The sequence below is a fragment of the Lepisosteus platostomus genome, chromosome 2, assembly GCF_059453375.1.
Source record: "Lepisosteus platostomus isolate fLepPlt1 chromosome 2, fLepPlt1.hap1, whole genome shotgun sequence".
Lineage (NCBI taxonomy): Eukaryota > Metazoa > Chordata > Actinopteri > Semionotiformes > Lepisosteidae > Lepisosteus > Lepisosteus platostomus.
The window spans coordinates 58466430-58472435 of NC_142612.1; the positions used below are offsets into that span (position 1 = coordinate 58466430).

The 6006-nt window shown below is 38.0% G+C and overlaps 1 protein-coding gene across 3 annotated transcripts in view; it reads left to right on the forward strand.

Moving 5' to 3' along the window:
• Positions 1–617: 617 nt before the first annotated feature.
• Positions 618–6006, forward strand: part of tbl1x (transducin beta like 1 X-linked) — an 89383-nt gene continuing 83994 nt past the window's right edge. Inside the window, exons 1-2 of one of the 3 annotated variants that reach the window (XM_088609464.1) lie at positions 618–770; positions 1756–1898. The gene's annotated coding sequence lies outside the window, so the exon portion shown is untranslated. Of the gene's footprint in view, positions 771–1415; positions 1899–6006 lie in introns of those variants that run through there. The other 2 variants (XM_088609471.1, XR_015927803.1) reach the window with 2 other exon arrangements.

Below are 6006 nucleotides of genomic sequence, written 5' to 3' on the forward strand. Positions count from 1 at the left end.
AATATTTTTATTATTACCAGAGCTTGTAGGAAATATGACTGAGATAAATGTATGCTTGTGGGGGATAAGTTCTTTATAATTGTCTGAGTATTTAATATTATCTTACATATGCATGAGACAAAGGTTTTATATTGCTCTCAGACACGACCTTTATCAAATAGCAGCGGTGTCTTTACAATGACCCTAGAATTGATTTTCAGCATAAACAATATAAACACTGTTCAGTGTTTATGACAGTATAATTGTCAAATTGTTGGGATTTTTATTTATGTTAAAGTGTACCACGTGTGTGCTATTGTTTACCGCTGGGAAAAAAGCTAATGAATGTATATCATTTGTATTAATTATTGGTGGTAGCAGTAGTATTATTTCATAGACGGAACTCTTTGCGTGATCCTCTCAAATGATGCATTATATTTTTGAGTTTCTTTTAAGAACACGCAGACTGTGACCTGAAATGGTTCCTTGTGCTCAAATGCTTAAATAAACAGGCAGTGCATTTTCCTTTTTTTAACTACAGTACTCCCAGGCCTGCTTTTTGAGTGCGCAGATACTCGAAAGGGCTGGGTAACCAAAGGAATGTGTCACACTAATGCAGAGCTGTAATGATGTCAACTTGTTATTTACTTTCCAAATCTGAATGACTGAGCAAGGCGAAAGGAGAATTAATCAACCACAATGTGACCGTGCAGGCGAAAAAAACGAGCTCACAAAGCACACGGCCGCGTGGGGGGAAGGGATACCGATCTAGCACATGGACCCAATGCAAGGTAACGTTGCATGATGTAGTAAAGGTTGTACTTAGGATTTATTTTCTTCCAGTAAATGTGACTATATTTCGGAGTCTGTTTGAAATATGAGTAAAACGACTGAGTTACATAACGAAAAACACTCAAAGAGCGAAAAATAATTGCTTATCATTAATGCTGATTCATATTCCAAAACGTACAAACGCTGTTTACCTTGAATTAATTTGGGGGTAGCAATCTATGTATGTGTTTTGTGATAGTTATTCTTATGTTCAGTTCATTTGCAGAAATTAATAACCGTTCCCATGTTGCTTTTGAAGGCAAGGTACAGCCTACATAATCGAGAACAGACCTATAAAAAAATCAAACCACATAATATTAGTTTATACTGAATTATATTTTTAGAAACTCTTAGTATATCTGAGAAAACCAAAAATGAGGTGTTGTAAGTCTTAAAATTCGTTTTTTTTCCCAAAACCTGGTATAGTTTCAGTTTTACTTAGACTTACCTTGTAAGTTTTTTTTTCTGAAAATTAAAAATCTGTGTTCATATTAAAAACAAAGTGGCTTTAGTCTATGATACTTCGCGTCTAAACAAGCACACCAGTCCTCTGCGTGACCATTATTACAGCAATGTGTGTTGTCAGGGATGCTGCGCTAATTGTTTCAGTCTTTAGATGATCCACAATGTAAAATGTGTCTTCTAATATTTTTTCCCATGTGGAAATAATGCTCTGTGAAAGCGGGTTTAAGGTCACTCGCTGATTTTTCCCTTGTAGGTCACTGGCTGTGGCTCTCGTCTCAAAAGTGGCTCTCTCTCTTGGTCTGCGAGTGGTTGCCGCTGTCTCCTGTAGCTTCTCTTACAACGCAGACACAGTAACTGCTAATGAAATAGTTAGCGGCACCTCCTGACTTCATTCCACTCCAAACTTTACCCTCTGGCTTGTCTGCCCTTGGTGTATACGACATATTTATTTCGGGTTTCTCTGGGGTTTGCGGATTACAGGGTGCAAAGGACACACGGGAGCCTTCTGCTGAGTTGTAGCGAATATTATGTGAAGAAAAGTCCGCATTTCCTCCCTGAAGTTGGAATCTCTTTCCTTGTGGAAGTGAAAGCTCTGTCGTCGGCGCGCACACACTCGTATTAAGGTAAAATCAACTCTTGATATACCGCAAATTGTGAAGTTTCAAATGATTGTTTTAAGTTGTCTTTTATGTGGTGCTGTACAATTACAGCATCGTCTTAAAATTTCCTTGTTTTTGCATTACTTTTTCGGCGATGTGTGCTTGCTTTTAAAATAGTTGATCTGGTGTGTCATGGTTAATCACACTGTAATTCATTTGTTCTCCTTTACGGGGTTAGTGTGGCTTTTAAAGAGCAGCAGTTGATGTGAGTAAAACTGGAGACCTAGTTTGTTTTGCCTTGTGGAAACTAAACGTGTAACCTCTTGAACTGTGCTGTTAATGTGTTTAATATGGAGTCGTGAGCGTTTGAGCCAAAATATTGTCACCTTGGTTTTGATAGCTTTTAAAAGTGCTGAATGTTGTGATTCTTTCCTGCACTTCCATTTTTTAAAAACAAATCTTTCCAGATAGGAAGGTACAGAACTAAGCCATGCAGATGGCCAGACTTCAGAAGTAAGTGGGGGGATGGGCGGCATGTAGAATTGCACCAGCAGACCGTGTCTTTTTAGAAGTATTTTGTTAGCTAGTGGGTTGTTAAATAAGGCAACCAAATTCCTCCAACTTTCTTAGGAAATTGTCTGACTGCTGGCTACCAAGGCCTTTTCTGTCTGCTTTGTATCTAATTTAGGAAATGTTGAGCCCAATAATCCTGCTCATAAGTGTATGATAAAAATGCAACTTCTGATGTAAGCTCAATAGCTACACATTGATGGTGCACTAAGTGAAGAAAAGTCACAATGCCACCCTTAAGACATGGAGCAGTGCCAGCGAATGTACCTCAGCCTGCAGTGATCCATATTCTGTTTGTGATCACCTGTTGGACACAGGCTGAAGGATGTGTTGCTGGTTACATTGTGGAAAGTTGTTTGAAAAATTATAAATCTTGGAAATTAAATGTGAGTAAACAGTTAAGTCACCTAGGTTTTTTAGTTATGGATAAGGATGTTTATTTTTTATCCAGTACGATGTGATTCTCAAAAACAATATTACCACACATAAGCCTTGCGGCCTTTTAGAAAATATAGTACACCTATTTCATTTTCCATGTGAAGATTTCATAGTAATTAAGTAATAACTCAATGTGGGTTAAAGTTGTAACAACTTCAATTTGCCTAGTTTTGGGGGCTTTTCAGAGTTTCTCCTGTGTTGTACACATCTGTTTACAACATCCTGAGCTCTCCTGAATAAATCAGGTGGTTATTACTGAAGGCAGATCGGAGGGGTGGTCATTCCAGTCACTTTTCTGCTGTTAAACTACAGCAACATGTGGGTGGCAGAGAGAATTTGTATTTCTGTGTGTTGAAGCTTTATGAATCAATTCTTCACTGGCCTCCTGTTGAACAACAACAACAATATAGTCCAGGTGGAGGGCTTAGGGCAAAATTCAAAACCTGTTATATTCTCTACAGAATGACATTTTAGTGTTTTTTTTTATTTCTTAGCATTGTCTGGAAAATGTGTGGGTTTGTTGGCAATTATTGTTGAGTAATGGAGATAACAGGGAGGATGGCTGCTATGTGGATATAGAGAGCCATACATCATTTTGCTTGTTTGAATTTCAATTGCTCAGTGAAACAGCTTGATTGTACAAATGTGAAACTTCCTTGAAGGAGTAAAAAGGCCAGTGTATCATGGTGTTGTAATACTAAGTGCAGTAGAAATACACCACAAATCCATAGAAACATGTTCACTCATTATGGCGTGTGTGTGGTGGGGGGAGGGGGTGACTTAGTTATGCCAGTTACATAATATTTGCATTACATTATCAAGTTATCTGCATATCTGTAAGGAAGAGCATGTTTCCTCCTTACTGTGCAGCAATAGAAACTATAATTTTGTTTGTAATAGAACCTGAAATGTTGAAAAGACTGTCAAGAAGACAGGAATCTTCTATTGTACTAACTGTGCTGGATGTTGCAAGATTAACCTTGGACAAAGGTTTGGGGCTGTTTTATATACCAGGAGTAAAGGGCTGTACTTATTTTAATGATTAATCTGACATGCTTTGAAAGTGAGGATCAAACAGCAGTTTGGAGGAGTGGTTAGGTCTCTGCTCTTGTAACTAGGAGGTTGCAGGCTATTGCTGTTGGATCTCTTTGCAGGTTATTTCACTCAGTGAAGTAACCAAGCACAGTGCTCACTTGTAGAAATGGGTCTTCTGCAGGTCATTGTAAAGGACAGTTTATTCTCATTTGAGTTGCCCACTTTAAAGGTACAGTGGCATCATGAAGAAACATCAGTATTGGTTGAATGTGCTGAAACTCTAGTTCCAAGAGATTCCGAAGGCAGTGTTGCTCATTATGCCCTGGTCATTCAGACTCTATCTAGTGTCTGTTTCTTTATTGACTGTAGAAGTAGTGCGGATGTTCCATTACGGATAATTGGGGTTGAATGTGGAGAGAAGCCTAATGAAAACTCAAAAATGGTTTATTTCCAACCATATAAACAGCTGCAGCTCTGCATTTGGATCCATTGTTTTCTCTGAGCGGATTTTACTTTGATAAAGTATATGTGTTGCTCAAATCAAATGCAAGTAGCTGTTTAAATGTATCATTATTTCTTGGTATTGCATATAAGGAAATTTCCTCAGGCATTAGGAGCAGACAATGTAACCTAAAAGAATTTGTCATATGTAATATTTGACTACATATTTTTATTTTTATTAGAGTTGTCATTAATTTATGTCAATATCCCATTTGTGATTTTTCTGTTGTAATATAATCACTCTTGAGTATTAGTAAAATTGCTCTCATACTACGTATTTCTAAGCAGAGGGATAGACCTAATAATTTGGATGATGTTTTAACTCCATTACATTCCAATGATTAGCTTTTAAGAAAAGATTTATTTTCTGGTGAGTGTCTCTAAGACATACTTCCAGCCCAAAGCCATAAAGTGCTCTCCAACATGGCCAGAAATCCCCCTATGCCAAAGGGCTGGCCTCCTACTGTTGTAGAGTCTTAGGAGTTTACGTCATCGTAACAACCTTATGTAACTGTCAGACCTTTTATATGTGTCTCGCACTGATTTAGGACATGACTTAAGAGAAGTAAGAAAGTGTCAGCTAATTATTATACTGGGTGTAACTTATGAAAGCCTCGGTGGAAATCTAGGGGTAGACTATGGAATATTTATATCAATGTGCAGGTAGTGCGCCAAAACCTGGATGTTGCATAGCCTGTATGAATAGTGGCATAGACTCTCCCGGCATCTGGAATTCTGCAGTGTTCCACAAAAAAAGTCAATCAGATCATTCATTGTTGATGGAGGTGGAAAGCTCTGTCTTGGTAATCGTTCCATAATATCCCATCAGTGCTTAAATGAATACAGATCTGGTGAATTTGAAGGCCATGACATACAAATAACATCAGTGTCAGTGTCTAGCTTTTCAAACTATTGGGCACACTGCAGCATGACTATGGTATTTTGCTCAGTGGAGTTCTCTGTGGACTATTTTTAATTAAAATGGCTACTTGCATCCAAGGCTGAAATTTGTAGCTAAATGATCTGCAATAGCTCGCCTGTCTTGCACTTTGTATTTATGCAGGGACATCGCCATCCTGGCCCATGCGCTCCCTTGTGGGGTGTATGTTGACATCATTTTAAACAGTGTTATGTGTGAAACATCAGCCTGTCATTCAGAGTCACTGAGGTTTGTAATTATAGGTAACCAGGCCCCTCTAGTATTTTTGTACATGACCAAAAGCATGCTGGGATTTTATTTACTGAAGTGACACATGAAATGCCCTTTGCAAGGGTTTGGAAGCCCTTGTTTTCAGTATACTTCATGTCCCTCTTGTACCCAGGTGTTTCCATTGAGTGTGTTCTGGTAAGAGTTAAACAGAGAGAGAGTTTAAGGATCTCCTAGACACGCACAGATTAATATAATTTGAGCTGTGCCAAGTTAATTGTGATTTTGGGTAACCAAATATATCCATTTTCTAGACGGAGAAATGAGTCCCTTATTTTATTTATTCACATTTTCTTCCTTACCTTGTTCTTCAGTATTATTTTTTACTAATGGTTAATATAAAACTGCATGTTACACATTTAGGATTAGGCATAGAAACCT